A 19310-nucleotide genomic window follows, 5' to 3' on the forward strand; every position below is an offset into this window, starting at 1 on the left:
TGAATGGTTCACTTTTCAATCATTTTTTTTCATGAAAATATATGCCCGGTAAACAATGAGCATTAGCAACTCCTTGACAGCATCTGAGGAGAGTTAAAATGACAACAGGAGTGATACTGGAAATACAGCGGGCTGCCATCTGAGAAGGCTTTTAACCTTGAGCTCTGGGGGTAGGTTCAGAGAGTATGAGGCCCAGACTTAAATAATTGTGGACACCTGCTCTTCCTTTGTTTCTCCAACCAAATTCACAATTACTCTCAAATACTCTAAGTAAATGTGCATTTGGTTTCTTGTTGTGAATTGTGTCCCCCAAATTCAAATGTTGAAGCCCTAACCCACAGTGTCTCAGATTGTGACTATATTTGGAGACAGAACCTTTCAAGAGGTAATTAAGTCTGAAGCCTGAGGATTTAGGTGGGCCCTAAAACCAGTCTGATTATTGTCCTTATATGTAATTAGGACACTCAGATAAAACATCAAGGATGGGCACAGAGGAAAGACCATGTAAGGAGGCTACAAGAAGGTGGCTCTGAAAGCCCAAGCAGAGAGCCCTTAGAAGAAATCAAACCAGCTGGCATCTTGATCTTGGACTTCTAGCCTTTAGAACACCAAGACTATAAATTTCTGTTCCTTAAGCCCCACAGTTTCTGTGGTATTGTTATAATGGCCCCAGCAGACTAATTAAGTTCTTAGGAAAAAATTCCCTTTGATCTACTCTGTGCAACAGTCCTGAAGTCAAATAATGTTTATTATCCATCAGGTTTCAGATGCAACAACTTTAAAACAAATAGGTTACTTAAAATCTGATCAGAATAGGTGGAAATTCCAAATAAACTTTATTCTCCCCATTTGAATTGTTTAAAGTTGCTGTGGATGCCACTGAATAAAAATGTGTTTCATACAATGTATTTTATGTTGCTATTTCCCTTAAAAATAGGTTAATAAAAGATATGCAAGTATATATTATATAATCTCTGGTAAAATTCTGTAACACATTCTTCTTTTAAAACGTATTGACACCCCAATATATATGGGGATCTCTGTGGTTTACTTATTATGTAGTATAACATTAAAATATTCTCACCCAAGTTTTATTCTTTACTCCTGTTTCTCAAAGGATGTGAAAGGATTTGATTCATATCACCTGTAACACGTTCTATACCCATTTTTCTCTTTCTCCAAGATCTGGAGTGCAGGTTCTCTGGGCCTTTCATTCTCTAAGAAGCAGGCAAATTATATACCCAAGATATGTACTCTTAAAGATAAGATCTTTTAAAAGGTCTTTTAAAAGCACCCCCCCCCCCATTTTTGGAAGGAAGTAACCTTCTCTAAGCAATTGACTATATGTGTGTGTGTGTTCCTCTTATTTTTTAATACACCCATATATTAAAGACAATGATGGTTTTAAAATAATGCATCTCTATAATATTTAATAATAATGTGGGTTGGTAATTTTAATTTTTTATGTCTGAATAGCAAACATTCAGAGTGTGAATATGGGAAGGATGTATCTAGCACTGATTTAATTCTGTGGTTTGCAAGTGGCAAGAATATATATCCTAGAAAGGCCCAAATTGTGTGGACACAGTTCCTTTTAGGTGATTGGCATTCTACCGTAAAATGATAGGCATCAATAGTTTATGCCTATCATCTCTCTTTAGACTGAGCTCTTTGACATCAGCAAAGCTTCCACATACTCTGAGCAAAGGGCTCCATTTTTCCTTTGCATGAATATGTTGTAGGGTTTCCTACAATCACTGGTCACAGAGACTGTTCACCTTTCCTATCTTCTCAACAGCCCTCTTTGACCCCCACAACCCAGAATTATAGTACTGTCCCATTTTGGCCTGCCTGTTTCATTCATTTTTTCAGAATGAATGGTCCATTCTACTTTAGTCTGTTCGTGTTTCTTATCCAATGGTTTTATCAATGTAGTCTTAGTGCTTGCTAGAGAGTTCCGCATTTGATCATTTACATTTTCTCTTCTTTGTGGCCCCATCAGGATTTCATTATTGTATTTGCTTTCATTATTGTATTACATTATTCACTTTATGTACTTTTATTGTCTTATCTTCTTCAAACTATGATTATTTATCCCAGGCACAATGAATTTTATCTGGTCGTCTTATGTTACACCAAGAAAAGCATGTAATATTAAAATATATATTGACTTCTGACCTTAGAGAGTGAAGTGAGACTCCCCCCACGCCCCCCCCCAAAAAACTAGTTAACACCAAATGGTTCAGTAGAACGGTTTACTAGCTTTATATGATACTCTGGTAAGTTTCCTACATGCATTCATAATACAGAAATAGTAAAAGAGAAAAGGCAGTGCCAATATAAAAATAAAATTTTCATGATATAAAAATGTAAAGCTTTTCATAGGACAGATACTTAATGGATTCTCCTCCACTCATAGCCCAACAAAAACCATCCTGTGGTTCCAATTCTCCTTTCCTTACTTCTCTTCTTTCAAGATGTTGCACTTGAATATATAAAATATGAATATATATATATATATATATATATATATACATTATACATACATATTAACATCTAATTCTAGGAGATTAGTGACAGACTTATACAGATAAACGCCAGATTATCTATCTATCTATCCACACATGTACACACACATACACACACATATGATCTGGGTTTATGGATAATGTACAATGAAGATTAGAAATGAAAATCTAAAGAGCCATGCTATTAAGATATTAGCTAGTGAGAGGGGAAAATATATATAGATAGATATATATAGATATATAGATAGATAGATAGATAGATAGATATAGATATATAGATATATATAGATATATATAGATACATAGATAGATAGATAGATAGATATATCTATATCTATCTATCTATATATATATATTTAGGTTCTTTGGAGGCCATGCAGTTTGAAAGTAATGAAAAATCTACTTTCAATGATCACTGAATTTCATAGCTTACACAAAATTTCACATTTATGTTTGTACATTTCTCAAAAACTAATTGAATGCCCTGTGTTACTGAATGCTTAGAATGCACATAAAATAAAAAAATCAGAATGGACAAGAAGTACCCCACTTTAAAAATAATCAGTTCTTTAAGTAGGTTAAGGATGAACCATATATTTGACTTAGTTATTTGGCCCATCAAAATTTTCACCCACAAATAAAATTCTATTCTAATCTTTGAAAGCATCATCAGAAATTTTTAATTAATTGACTAGAAGCTGACATTTTCCTGGAAGATTGATTTTATATAACAATCTATCTAGAAAAAAGTAACTCTAATTTTAAATTGTTATGTTCTTAGAAGCATGAACATACCAAGGACAGTCCAGTTAGTACTATAATGATAAACATTGGTAATGATAATATGTGACATTATCTATCTAAGAAACTGGGCTCTTCCTACCTAAGAACCGCTGTGCTGAGCACTTTCCAAGAATGAATTTTTTTGAGTATTCACAACAATCCATTGATAGAACACCTTACTGACCCTCTTCTACGAATGGAGTAACTGAACTTTAGAAAGGTAAAGTAACTTAGTCAAGGTCTTATTTTTATTAAGTGGCAGAGACATGAATACAGGGATGGGTAACTTCAAACTCCACACCCTTAAAGGTTTTTCTAGATTACCTAAATTACAAAAGACTTCTGCAATACTAATCAGTATTTTATTTTTTTATACTCTTTGACATTAAAACTGTTTAAAAGCATTGTTCCTAGAATTACAAGATATATGATACCTGATTGTAGGAGGAAGGCAGAGGCAGAGGCTAACAAATTAGCATAAGAGTATCTACTTAAATATGAACTCTCACATTGGCTAGCATGTCCTAGTAAAGGAGTGAACCTTGACTTGAACATGTTAAAAATAGGCATGTAAGTATTTCTAGATGATACAGACCTAATGCAAGAAAGGTAGAGGACTGGAGAAGACATAAGGCACAATTCAATGTCCAAGCCTTCAGAACGCCATTGAAGAAAAACTCTTGAACTCTGGAATTGTGACTATGACTTGTATGTCATACATCAACTGTGTCACACAAGTGAGTGAGTCTCCTCCCTTCCCTGTTTCTATAACAGAAATTAGCAAGTACAATTTATGGGCAAAATTTGATATGCTGACTCTTTTTGTAAATAAATGTTATTGGAACATAACCACAGCTACTCATTTATGTATTGTCTTTGGTTGCTTTCATCTTCCCAAGACAGCTGTGACAGAGACTATACAGGCACAAATTTGAAAATATTTACCATCTAGCCCATGATAAAAAAATCTGCTGACACCTAAGCTATATTACATTGCACAAATAAATACCTATTGAAGTGAATGAGCATAAGTCCAAAGCCATATACACAGGGAAAGAAAAAGACTTCTCCAAAGACATGATCTCATCCCTGGTTGCTTTTTCGCTATCCTTCCTTTCCTAAACATTGTGAAGGTAATACTTATTAACTTCTTTAATAACACACACACACACACACACACACACACACTCCAAATAAGACCTCAGAATATAAAGATGAGTAAAAGAGTACATATAATCTAGAAGCTTCCTGTGAGGAAAGAAACATTTTAGCAAATAATAAAAATGTCTTTCTAGGGACACCTGGGTGGCTCTGTGGGTTAAAGCCTTGTCTTCGGCTCCGGTCATAGTCCCAGGATCCTGGGATCAAGCCCCACATCGGGCTCTCCGCTCAGTGGAGATCCTGCTTCCTCCTCTCTCTCTGCCTGCCTCTCTGCCTACTTGTAATCTCTGTCTGTCAAATAAATAACTCAATATTTAAAAAAAAAAAAAGTATTTCTAAGAGCTATAAGAGATGTCAGAACAAATTTCTAAGGGAACTTGTACAAGGGTTGGAAAACCCTGTCTCAAAGTCTGAGGAATTATTTACGTTGTCACAGTCTTCCTCTGTCAGTGAAGAAAATTCTACTTGATATGGTGTAACTTTGAAGATCTAGTACCAAAAGGCTTATATCATGTCACTGCCAACATGATATATAGTTACAAGGAGAAGAAACTTAAGAGTGGGATATTCTTTAAGGTCTTTCTAGCCTCTTTTAAGTCATGGAGAATTTTTCATGCTTGCCACTTTGTATGACTTATGTTAGTAACACACATACACATAAACACAATATGTAAGTTACACACACACACACACACACACACTTCTTAGTACCTCAAATGAGAAAAAGTTGTAATTGGAGGTTAATTTGTCAATCATGTAGGTACAGAATAGATGAAGGAGACAGGTCTTCTCATCTCAGGAAAGCAGCAACCAATAGTGTCTATGGACTTTGACCATACACTCACTTCTCTGACTTCACCAACTGAGACAGAGATCAGAGTATAGTACATGCCCAGTTCAGCCTAGGAACTGTTTTTTTATCGACCATCAGCTAAGAATGGGTTTGACTATTTAAATTTTATTAATTGATAAATATAATTGTATGTATTTAATGTGTACAATATGGTGATTTGGTATGCATATACATTGTAGGAGAGGTTTTAAGAGAAAACAAAGAAGGGATTAGACGTCTGTGCGTAAAACAGTTACAGAAAATGTTGCAAACCTCTTTCAAAGATAGGGAGATCTGAGCTATTTAGACTTTTCAAATAACTACAGAAAAGAAATAGAGTCAAAAATAAGAAATTAATGGAGGTGGTGATATTATTGCCAAGTAAAAGAAAAGAGAATATGTTGAAAACTCCTTTTGACTTGTATCTCTTATAATTCAAAATTTATTTACTGCCTCATAAAAATAACTAATAATTTAGTTTAGAACTTAATAAAGAAAAAAAAAAAAACAAAGGAAACTCTCCCCTTCTTTGGTAGAAGGGGAGATACTCCCTATTGTAGATACTCCCTATTGAAACAGACATGTTTAGATTATCTTACTCTATCCTTCCACCTCTTCTCCTTCGTGTTTTCCATTCTATTGTCTTTCTGTACCGGCATGAACAATTTCCTCAGTTTTTACCATCCTGATTGTTAATGCTTTCTTTAATTGTATCTAATCTGCAGTATAAATTCACATTTACAGTTTTATTTTCAATTATTATATATTTTATTTCTAGAAATTCTACTTTCTACTCATTTAAAAGAGTATTTATTAAAAAAAAAACTCCTATGTACCAGGTACTATTCTAAACAGCAATGAAACATAGATTTCAGTAGGGACAGCATATAAATATACAAGCAGAATATATATATCAGATGGTACTAAGTGCTGTAGAGAAAAATAAAACAGAGAGAAGGAGAGAGTGCTACAGGGGAAGAACATCTCTATCCATGTAGCCTACACTGGATGAGGAATGACCTGAGACATCTGAGTTGCTATGGGCCTGGCTTACACACAATAAAGGACACAACAGAATCTTAACATTCTTGCCTGTGACAATAAGGACACTGGGAATAGGCAGTCTCATCTGGTACACTGGACTCTCCGCAGGGCTCCTTCTAGGTGTTTTGATAAAGGTTGGGTTTCTGTAAATATCTTGGGACATCCTTAAAATAAATATAAGGCTTGCGATTTTTCTAAGACCCACAGTTAGTATAGATTTGACTTGTTAAATCATCAGAGGGCTGAAATATGATTACAGATTCCAAAGGGAAATTTTACTTTTTCCCTTGATCCATTGCCAAGTTTCAAGATAAATAACTTTTCTTGCAGCCTGTTTTCTGCACATCTAGAAAGTCCCACAGCTTTATGTTTCTGTGGGGGGTGGGTAATATTGTCATATTCCCCATGTAGAAGAGGTTCTAAGTTTTGTTCCTTTTCCTCCATGCCCCTATTGCCATCAAAACAGATATTCACAGATATCCATGATCAGAAGACATCATGAGACAGACAGACAGCAGCTTTAGTACTACATTCTTTCATCTCTGGATTTCAGCTTCCTTTCTACTTTTGGCCCCTAATGGTATCTCCTGCATTCTTGCCAGCCTAAGCAATGTATTTCAAAAGATGTTTTACCTATGTCATCTAGTGTTTTTAACTGTTTTGTGGTAAATGTATATACGTGTGTGTGTGTATACACATGTATACATATACATGCATATATACATATATATACACATATATTATGTGTGTGTATATATATATGTGTGTGTGTGTATAAATTCTGTATATATATATATGGAATATAGTCTGTCTTGCTCTTTTCTCTACTTAATTTGGACAAAAATTCTCCTTTAAGATTGTCTCTGCATGGGGTGCCTGGGTTGCCCAGTGGGTTAAAGCCTCTGCCTTCTGCTCAGGTCATGATCCCAGGGACCTGGGATCCAGCCCCGCATTGGGCTCTCTGCTCAGCAGGGAGCCTGCTTCCCCGCCCCGCCCCCCACCTGCCTCTCTGCCCACTTGTGATCTGTCTGTCAAATAAATAAATAAAATCTTAAAAAAAAAAAAGATTGTCTCTGCATAAAGCACAAAATCTCAATACCTGAATTTAGAAAAAGCTCTTGAACTTCCTCCTGTCTCATGACTAGAAATGAGTTTCTTCCACTAAAAGTGTTCATTCCACCATCTCCTTAAAAAATTAAGTCAGCAAGATGAGATTAACTGAATTAGGATGGTTACTATACTAATTTAAGACCAGTAGAAATTTTGGCTAAGCTATAAGATTTTAATTAGTGGTTGTCGTTGTTTTTATTGTTTTCAACTACGATCACGAGAGAGTTGCTGTGCCTCATTTCTTATATATAATCTTTACTTTACTAGTGTTAGATTTGTTTTAAAAATGTTCATCAAATGGGCCTGTACCACCATTTCTTTCCCTCTTTGGTCAAAGAAGGAATTATAAGACAAACCAGATCAGTTCAATTAACATTGTGAAGATACCATTTCTAAAAGAAACACACCAACATTCACACACCCGCACACAATAAAACAGTGACTCCCCAGGCAACACACTTTCAAATATGGGAGAAGTTTGCAATCAAAAGAAATAAATTAATAATTTGCCTTGAGACACAACAGCCCACACCACAAACATCTGCATTCTATTCTCAATAAACGGTTTTTACTCTCATCATTGTTCACATGATGATCAGGGGGAAAAAAAGAAAAGAAAAGAAAAAGCCAATAATATAACAGAACCTAGAGGAATTGAAGAAAAAATTCAATACTGCTTACTTTAATACAGAATTCCTCATACAAGCTCCTTCCCAAAATAAATTGAAGATTTAGCAGAATGCAATATAGTGCCAAACATAACATGGCAATAGTGTGACACAGAACATAAACCCTCCCCAATGCCTCAGGTAATCAAGCATACTTCAGCTTCTAAAAGGAATTTCCGTGGTAACATCTGCCAACATTTCTCAAAAGAGAGCTCTCCTGCTTCCTCTAGGCAACCTGGGGCAAGCACTTTCATTGCATTCGTTCTCTAAATCAGGAACATTGCAAGGCATGATGCAAGATTCTTTCAAGGACCTCCTCTCATTACTTCTTAGAAAAATTCACCAAAGCATTATGTCCATTTTTCAGGAATCTGAGATCAGAGAATTCTATGTATTTTCCTCATATGATTTAACTAGTGAGTAGAAGAAGCTATATTCTAATTGAGATTGTCACAGCTTCTTGTCCAATGCACTTTTGCTATTATATTGGTAATAGAAGGTAGTTTGACATGTGCACTTCTTTTTAATTTATGAAAAAAAATAAATATATGTAGTCAAGGAGGAAAAAAAGAGAAACCTCTAAAACGGGTAGATATTCCACTACAGTAGGTAAGTACTAGATAAGTAATAAGACAGTAGTAGGTAAGACCAGTGGTTTTTCAAGCTGACTTAAAAATGAGCGCAGTGACCACCTACTATTCCCCTAGAGTTTGCTTTTTATTTTGCATCTGGAGTGAGAGAGAGAAAGGGCAAGACATTAAAATGGTGGTTCTAGAAATTGCCCCATTGGAATGGGTTACACCACTATGAAGACATTTGTGGCCAAAGCAATAAGTAGTTTGGGACCCAAGTGAAAAAAGTACATTTGCCTAGAATAAGCACTGGTTTGGAAAGTATGATGATTATCACATAAAGGTTTAGGTTTTTTTGTCATTGTTTTGCTTTGTCTTGTTTTTATTAGCTGCATGAAACAGGATATAGACACTGGACCAAGAAGAAGCAATCTCAGAGACAGCAATGACAAGATACCACTTTGAAAAGCTATACAGACAGAAATCACTTAAAAGAAAAAAGTAGGAAAAGGATAAAGAACAAAAACAGAATTTAAGTCATCAAAAAAATTATTTTAAATGGGACGGGTAGGGTAGAGAAGAGGTTGAGGTCCTGAAGCTTCTCCTGGGAAGGAGAATGTTTAATCAAAGTGAGCATTACTACCACTAGAATTTTTCTTTATCCCACACTACTAAGACTTAGAGACACCTGTCTCACAAATCATTAAATTACATATTTTCCACTGTATCAAAGATGTTAAAATGTGTGACTTTGGGGGCATCTGGGTGGCTCAGTCAGTTAAGTAACCAACTCAGTTTCGGCTCAGGTCATGATCTCTGGGTCATGAGATGGAGCCCTGTGTGGGACTTGTGCTGAGCATGGGACTCCCCACTGAACATGAACCTGGTTAAGATTCTCTCTCCCTCTCCCTCTGCCCCTCCCCTACCCATGAGGACATTCTTGCTCTTTAAAAAAAAAAAAAAAGACTTTCTTTAATAAATATTTGAGGTTTTAGTGTTTTTTTTCTCTTTTATTTTATTTTATATATATATATATTTTATTTTTTTATAAACATATAATGTATTATTAGCCCCAGGGGTACAGGTCTGTGAATCACCAGGTTTATACACTTCACAGCATTCACCATAGCACATACCCTCCCCAATGTCCATAACCCTCCACCCTCTCCCTAACCCCCTTAGTTTGTTTTGTGAGATTAAGAGTCTCTTAGGGTTTGTCTCCCTCCCGATCCCATCTTGTTTCATTTATTCTTTTCCTAGCCCCCAAACGAGATTTTAGTGTTTTAATAGTTAGTATCATTGTTATTATTTGGAATGTTTAGTATTTAGCAGAGTGCTACATGCCTTATCTCATTTATCTTGAAAACCTAGGTAAGCACTAATATTTTCCGCATTTTATAAGAAATCAAAGCTCGTAGGATATGAGTCCCTTCCTAATAGTACCCATCAATTTGGGGGACATCTTTTTTTCTGTTTTTGTTTACCCAAATAAAGGTTGGTACTTATGAAATGATCAGGTTATTTTTTATTCCCTCATTGCCAATAAGATAAAGAATAAATTATTTAATGAAATGCAAAGTTTCTACATAAAAGTAGAAACAGATCTAGGTCCAAAAGTAGGTTTCCTAACCCCTGGACCATACCCTATATTACACAATAATTACTCACTGTTGTTATCTTCCACTTCTAAAAGAGGACATGGGAATTAATCATCTCTGAAAATGTTTTTGAATGGAGACAACAGTTGAGTGATGGATGGGAGGATGACCCATTAATAAGAAGAAGAAAAAAGAGAGAGACTCAATTCTAGTGAAATCTAAGATAAAGATGGTTTTCATACACATAATCCCATCCTCTCAAGCTCCTTTTTTCCTGACCTCCTACTGCCATCTCTAGTCCCAGAAAACCACTTTTCTGCTCAGGAAAATGTGAATCAGCTTTAAATGATTGATCTTGGAATTTAAAAAGAGCTTCAAAAATTATTATTCCCATATGATGTTAAAGTTCAAGATAGGTTAGGGTCTCTGCTTGCTGCACTCCCATCCCTGAACTTATTCTTCTGAAATTCATCTAGCTCCATATTTTCCCTTGAGATTCACTTTATAGTACAAACAAGGGCTGAATGTAAAAGAAAGAAAAGCCTGCTCCAGAATCTAGAAGATGTGAGTGTTAGCTCCAGTATTTAGTAGTTTTGTAACTTCACTGAAGTCAGGAGATATAGCACATTCATCCAACCAATGAATGCCACAAACACCTATTGAGTTACCCAAGCCACACCTCCCTTCTCTCCTATTACCATGCCCCTAATCCATTACCCAATCCAAATAGTTTTACTATAAAATGTATCCCAATTGAGTCTATATCTCTCCACCTCTATTTCCTCTGCTGTAATCCATGCTTTACTCATTTCTTACCTGAATAAGCCTCCTACACAGTTTCCCCACATCCACTGTGAATCCTCATCAATAACTTCTTCATGCAACACCCAGAAATCTTTGCACAATGTGCAATATGTGGTAATATCATTACCCTCCTTAGACCTTTGATGGTTCTCTTCCACTCTTTGGAAAAAATAGATAAAAATATCCAACATCCAGGACCTCTAACAACCTATGTCACCCCCCATAATTCCTCCTTGTCCTCTACTCCTTCTGGTCTTGTCTCAGGTTCTCCAGAATACCACATTTTCTCCAGTCCCAGGTCCTTCCTGTTGGCCCTTCACACCTTTCCGTTATTTATTCTTCTTACCTCTCAGCTCAAGAGACATTTCCTTAGGGAAACTTCCAGACTCCTGCTGAACATACTCACAGCTTAAAGCATTGATTTCACAGGCAGTTATCCACTAACTAGTAAATTACGTCATGTCTGTCTCTCTGACAAGAAGGAAAGTGTAATTGGAGCTGTGATAACATCTGTTTTAGCTCCAACATTAATGTAGATGCCCACCAACGAAAGACCATCAGGGACAGATCAGGAGTCAAGGAAGATAGAGCGTATTAGTTCACTGCAACAAGGGGGACAGCAACCAGGTGGAGATGTAGGGGTGGGCACCCCACAGATGGTGTTAGGGGAGCTCATTATAAGAGCTTGGTTTGTGTTAGGTGCTTTTGTGGAAAAGTCCAGAAAACATGATTTTACTCTGGATTAGGTGTGGTTAGAAAGCAAGGGCAATTCTACAACTGAATATGTTCATTGTTTTTACTTAGGAGGCAAGAATGACAACACAAAGCTAAAACTATCATTGGTGAGGAAACCCTATCCTTCCATCCCTCATGTTAGCTGGTTAAGAAACAAGCTTGATCATTCAGTGGGCTCTGTTTTGTTTTGTCTTTGTTCGGACTTGGTCATGCTTTTATCTTGCTCTGTCACGATCACACAGGGACCTTGTGTCATGTACATATTCTATGAAATTGCATATATTCAATAGGGGAACACCATGAGATTGCAATTCAAGCCAGGGCAGCTCAACTGCTGCAGTGGGAGATGGTTTTTTGTTTTTGTTTCCTTTTAATTTTTTTTAAGATTTTATTTATTTATTTGAGAGAGAGAAAGTAAGTGAGAGAGTGTGAGAGTAGTGGGAGGAGCAGAGGGAGAAGCAGACTTCCTGGCTGGGATCATGACCTGAGCTGAAGGCAGCCACTTAATCAACTGACCCAACCAGATGCCCCATTGCTTTGATTCCTAATTCTTACTAACAACAAACATGTGACTTGGATGTAGAATTCACTTAACAAACAATTGGTTGAAAAGTAAGTAAATCAATTCAGACTCTGAACTTCAACAGAAATATTACTGAAGAATAGTATTTTAGAGTCCAAAAACAGATGAGAGGATTACTTAAGTCCCCTGCCACTTTAAAGAAATCTATGATTTTAAAGTATATTTTCATGCCTTATAACACATATAAAATAACCCAGGTTTCATATAAGAAAGGAAGTTAAATTGTAGAATTTTATGATGATAAAGACTATTTTTCTCTCACCGTACTAGCACTTACCTTCCTAAACATACAACCATGCAGAAATCAATAATACACTGAAAGCTGAAATGCAAAAAGCTAAGAACAGATTTAGAATTTAGAATTTAGAATTTGTTCTTGAAAACAGAGGAATGAATGCAACCTAATGGAGAAGGTAAAAAGGACAATTTAAAAATATTCTTTCACTGGGTCAAGTGGTAAGATTAAAATCTCACTTTGGGGATCTCCCCTACCCCAGCACAGTGGGCTAAAGGAGAAGATATAGCCTTTTGAACTTCTACTGTTGCTAATGGTTGTATTACTGTATGAGTCTATTAAGAATCATTTCAATAATGTACTTACAAAGGGTGACTTCCATAATCTGTAAATTATACCTCAATAAAGCTGCTAAAAAAAAAAAAAAAAAGAAGAAGAAGAAGTTGATGGAAGCATATTTAAATTTGCAGTTCACCTAGCTGGGGTCCAAGATTTTTTACCCTATATCCTGTCATCTTACTAGTTAAAAAATTTCATCTATGACATCTCTACCCTATCTGCCACCACAAAGCTTCCCCCTGTAAGGAGGACTTTTTGAGTTCGATGGCAGGAAGAGAAACTCTTTCCAGCCACACTAATCCTGAGCCCTAAATATTTAGGTAGTGCATCCCAGTTAGGAAACACATCAACACTGTGCACTTGGTGTCTGATTGACATGGGCTTGATTCCAACTCTAGCATTTCCTAGCTGAGCTCATTGACTCACCTCTAACATTCATCTATAAAATAATGGTGATATCACCACCTCCTGGGAATTCTGAGCTTATGCTCAATACGTAGAAAAGGCATGATGCAAAGTGTGGCACACAGTAAGTATTCTATAACTAGTGGCAGTAGTATTAAGGACTAAGCATAAATCAATGAATGTCTTGAGAAGGTAGGTTATGAATGGAGTTCCTTTCCTTCTAGGAGATTCTCTTTTTCTGATAAATACATCAAGCTATACCTTGGTTGTCTTCTGATATATAGAATTAGAGACAAATGACAGAGTTGCCCAAAAAAGGAACATTACAGAAGAGATTTTTCCCCCCTGCTTTTCTTATGCTTGAATGTTACCAAAACATTATACTCTGGACCTCTTCCAAATGAAAGTGCAACAGGTGACTATTTTCTAGGTAGAGACTCACAGACACTTGGGGTGGCGAAACAGAATATGTGTGTCACATTGTGAAACATCACAGAGAGTCAAGTGGAGCTTTTTTACCTTTATTTAGTCTAATACAGTACTTCACCGGGTACTTCATTTACTACTTAACTGAAAATTTCTGTGTTCTTCTGGTTTGCCAGTTACAATTTTGAATTAACTGAAGCTTTCAATAATAATATGCAGTTATTCTATTAATGCTACTTATGTGCTCAGAGATACAGAAAAGTGAGACAACAGTAGGTAAAAACTGTCCCCAGAGTCAGCCTCAATGACTTTTAGGTAGAAGGATCTTTGATAGCACATGTAAATGAGGAACATGATTAGTTCGATTTATTTTAGTCCTATTCATGCAGTAAATATGCACTATCTGTCATATTTCAGGCACTCTACTTAGCATCGGGACACACCTACGAATAAATGCACAATGGTACCTTTCTCGTGGAGTTCACGAGCTAATGGGTTAAACAGACACTTAACAAATAGCTTTTTTTTTTTTTTTTTTTTTTTAAATCAGAATTGGGAGGGCACCTGGCCGGCTCAGTCAGTAGAGCATTTGGGACTCTTTGTCTCAGAGTCATGAGTTCAAGCCCCACATTGGGCACAGATATTACAGAAGAAATAAAGGAAGAAAGAAAGAAAGAAAAAGGGAAGGAAGGAAGGAAATAAAATATATATATATATAGGGGTGCCTGGATGGCACAGTTGGTTAAGTACCGGCTCTTGGTTTCTACTCAGGTCATGATCTCAGGATTGTGGGATCAAGTCCCATGATGGGTTCCATGCTCAGCTGGGAGTCTGCTTGCAATTTCCTCTCTTTCTCCCTCTACCCCTCCCACTTGTGCTCTCTCTCTTGCTCTCTCAAAATAAAAAAAATTAATAAAATTTAAAAAAATAAAATAAAATCAGAATTGGAATCTGAAAAAAATGAAAGTTATCAAATATACAGACTAAAGTATTTTTCTACAAAGAGGAATAGGAATCTATAGACTTTAAAAACTGCTTATCCTGCAACTAATAACTTATACTTCTCCATGAAAGTTAAAACTTACTTTATAGGTATATTGGTATGTGGCTATCTGATACATAAATCCATGAGAAGGATAACAGGGCATTAATTCTAAGGCAGCTTGCCATGCATATCAATAAATCATATTAAGATCACCTATATAATTAATACAAGTTGGTTACAAATCAATTCAACAACAACTTATTCTTTCAAATTCTAAAAACATATAGGAGGTTTCCAGAAAATGTTAATAAACCATGGGTCCAGGTTGATAAGAACATTAAACAATGTGTCATGTCATTATTATATTTGTGCCAGGTTTCCTCCATTGGCCAACTGGGGTTAAAATTCTCCGTTATTCAGTGGTCCAGTTAATGGGACAAAATTGCGACCTTTCTAATCCTCATTACACATACCACTAATTGCATCTATGAGCTGCTTATTGAAATGAAAATTGGCTCCTTGATTGTCTCAATCAAGGGCAAATATAGCAAATTGGAGGCTTGCCTCAAAATTACTTCTATAAGTTATCTGCATGTAGAGCTTTACATAAAATTTAGGAATAAACCTGGCAGGGTAAAGTACTACATTGCTCTGAAAGCTAGGTTTAGACTGAATATGATGGCTCCATGCTTAGCAGAAAGCCTGCTTCTCCTTCTCCCACTTCCCCTGTTTGTGTTCCCTCTCTCACTGTGTCTCTGTCTGTCAAATAAACAAAATCTTCAATAAAATAAATAAAATAAGCTTTTGGGAAGCCTGGGTGACTCAGTCAGTTAGGGTCTGCCTTCAGCTCAGGTCATGATTCCAGGGACCTGGGATTGGGCCCCAAGTTGGGCTCCCTGCTCAGCTGGGATGCCTGCTTCTCCCTCTCCTGCTCCTCCTCCTTGTGCTCTCTCCCTCTCTCTTTCTCTCTGTCAAATAAATAAATAAAATCTTTAAAAATAAATAAATAAAAATAAAATGAAATGGGCTTTTGTCCTCCCAGTATATTCTGTTCCCACTTTGCTCTTAGGGGATAGAATAGGGCAGGGAAATAGGACGGAGGAAATACTAGCACCATTTGCGTGAAGCAGAGAAAGGTATTTACGACACACTTAACCTGAGCCCTGTGGCTCAAAAACGTGTAGATAAAAGTAACAGGGAATGTGAGAATTGGAAATTCCTTAATAAATAGCAACACAGGGCGCCTGGGTGGCTCAGTGGGTTAAGCCGCTGCCTTCAGCTCAGGTCATGATCTCAGGGTCCTGGGATCGAGTTCCGCATCAAGCTCTCTGCTCAGCGGGGAGCCTGCTTCCTCCTCTCTCTCTCTCTGCCTGCCTCTCTGCCTACTTGTGATCTCTCTCTGTCAAATAAATAAATAAAAATCTTTAAAAAAAAAATAAATAAAAAAAATAAATAGCAACACATTTCAAATTTATAATAGTTTAAACACTGAGGCTCTGACATACCATTTCATCCTCCGCAGATAAGCTGCCTGAGTTTCCAAAGTTAGAGAAAGACCCTGAAACCTAAAACCCAACAACTGATGATTGCCTGACTCCTCCCACCTACTGTGCACCATGGGGGTCCACAGCACTTTAAGGGTAAGGATGTGAGGGAAATAGTGAAGGAATATTTTAGACTAATTAAACCACAGTTCACATCTTTAAAGACTGCTTCTGAGCAAATTAATGCAATAGATAATAAAATGCTATCCAGGTGTTTTCAACAAAACCTTTCCTCTTATGATCCTGTTTTACAATCGGGTGAGTACACATACAGCAGAACTCAGGGGAAGCCGACAGGATTCACTGGGCCTTCACTCACATGGGGATGGGAGCTACTAGCACTTGCCCACTGGATTCCAGCTAGAAAACCTGCAGAAAGAAGAGATTAAAATAGCTTTGGGGACAGGTACGAGCGGTATTTTTTTTTTTCCCTTTTTCCTCTTGTAAGACTGAATAAATGTAGTAGGCATGATTTGACCCAGAAAAGGAGTGTGTGACATGCCAGATAAGGATACAACAAGCATGCGGCTTGGAGGAATTTTAAATAGGCACATTCCAGGGTGTTTCCAAGAAAGCTGCAAAATGTGTCTCAGGCAACACCAGCAAGGCCTCAGGGGGAGCCCTTGTCAGAGTCGCTAGTGAGACAAAATGGCAATTATTAGTGGAGACCATCCAGAAAGTTCTTATATCCACAAATATTGTTAGTGTTTAATAAGGGTTATACATACTTTTCCGTTAAGCAATCATCAGGAGAGAAAGGAGGCCAAACTACTTGTGAGCAATGATGTGCCAGATAAATGCACTTTGGCTCAATAAAATAAATACCCTGAGGTATCCCACAGACCAGACAAATTGGTATATTCCTATTACCATAATTCAGGCATTCAGGCCTTCTTGGTAACTGTGCTTAGCATAGATGTTACACAGCTGTACATATTTAAAATCATTCTTATCCTTTCTTATTTTTCTCAGAGGAAAAAAAAAAGACATTCACTTGTAGAAAGAATCTGCTTTACTTTAGATTATCTTCATTCTTTAAAAAAAAAAAAAAAAAATCCCCTCAGGATCAGGGTGGTGAACTGATCACAGCCTTCTGAGATTCCAGGAAAATAAGCATTGTAGCAATGATAAATATTGCTTCTTTATAATACTCCCCAGACCAAGTATCACAGTAAGACTCAAGCACAGATATCTAAAGCAATATTCCAGATCCTGTAGAAGATGCAAAGAAATAAACACAAAGCCTTTGTACTAAGGGAAGCCACATCCTAGCTCAGAAAACAAGACAAACAATGAAAAATAATACTGTAGGACAGCATCCTGAGCTATCAGCTATCAAAGTGTTGGGCTCATTATTAAATATCAGGATCCACATGAGTTGTTGAAGTAAACACCACACTTGGCCACACCAGAAATTGTGGTGAAATTAATCTCAGTCCAGAAATCCAAACTACACAAAAATGTCAATTTCTTTATTTCCTTATATACCATACACATCCAACTCTGTGCTAAAAATCGTATCATAGGATAGAAAATAAACCACCAGATCATATAAAAATCATACAAAGATCTCCAGCACTTACATAATGCTGAAGAATTGAGTACCTCCTGTTTACTAAGGCCATTGGTGCAAATCATCGGTTCACTCATCTCAGACAACATAAGCCCCTTCTCAGCCATAAGCTCTGATGCTTCTGTGTCACACTTGGGATATAGGATTCTAGGTCTGGGCATGTAAATCAAACTGGAAATTTGCACGATGTTGTGCCTGGATCCAGCCTCTTTAGGTGCCCCAAGAGGCTACCTTCTCTGATGTTTTACCACCTCCCAGTTGCTACCATCTTCTGAAAAGCTTCCCAGTATTTGTAGAACCCTAAGACATCTGAATTCTTCTAAATCTGGAAGGCAAAAAAAAATTCCTCTCGTTTCTCTCTCTTCCCCTTTTAGAGTAACTCACATCACCTCCACAACAAATGTATTTACAGAAGGAAGCAAGAGTTTTCAGCTTCAAGCAGATTTATTTTCTGCCTTGCAAAATCCCCAAAGTGAGAACATATCTACCTGGTTAAAATGGGAAAGGATACACTCACTGTAAGAAGAACAAACAGTGTTAAAATCACAGATTAAAATTTACCACAGATTTCTTACTATAAAATAAATGTTAACAGAGAAATGTTATTTAATAATATTTGCAAGACCTAGATAAATATTGGGCTAAAGTAGAATCACTCCTCTCTCAAAAAGAAATTATTATCATCTGTTTTAGATCAGGCTATTATAACAAAATACCATAGATTGGGTGGCTTAAATAAGTAATATTTGTTTCTCCCACTCTGGAACTTGGGATGTCCAATGTCAAAATCCTGGGAGATCTATTGTCTGGTGAGAAACCTCTTTCTGGTAGCAGATGACCCATTTCTCCTTGTGACCTCCCATGGCAAAGAGCAGAAAGAGGAAGCAGGCTTTCTTAAGACTCCTCTTTTAAGGATGCTAATCCCATCATGAAGGTTCCATCCTCACGACCTAATCACCTCACAAAGAGTCCATCTCCAAATACCATCACCTTGAGGGCTAGGGTATCAACATATGAATTTTGAAGAGACTACAAACATTGAGTCCATAGCATCATTCTAAAGAAAACTTTCAAGAAACCTGCCCAGTGGTCAGAAACCTTGAAACTTAATACAAGTATAGCAATTCAAGGACACATATCCCGTTTTCACTGGTACAAACCATAAACAAACATAAGTAGGGTAGAGAGGAGAGAAACAGGCAGAGTAATGCAAATACATTATTTTTGTTGCATGTGAAAACCCTTTAAAATAAGAGCTACATTTCGAAAATGTCAAAAATATCATTATAGCATATACTTTCCCCATTAAATGCAGTAAAGTATAATTGAAGGAAGGAAGTGCCCCCTTCAGACCCTTGTCATTTATCCTTCACTTGATGAGCAAT

At 36.7% G+C, this 19310-nt stretch overlaps 1 protein-coding gene across 3 annotated transcripts in view; it reads right to left on the reverse strand.

Annotated features, from left to right (window-relative positions):
* The window catches only part of KCNIP4 (potassium voltage-gated channel interacting protein 4), a 1139639-nt gene that overhangs the window by 994315 nt on the left and 126014 nt on the right, over window positions 1–19310 (reverse strand). The gene's annotated exons all lie outside the window — the stretch shown is intronic.

The sequence above is a fragment of the Mustela erminea genome, chromosome 2 (assembly GCF_009829155.1).
Source record: "Mustela erminea isolate mMusErm1 chromosome 2, mMusErm1.Pri, whole genome shotgun sequence".
Taxonomy (NCBI): domain Eukaryota; kingdom Metazoa; phylum Chordata; class Mammalia; order Carnivora; family Mustelidae; genus Mustela; species Mustela erminea.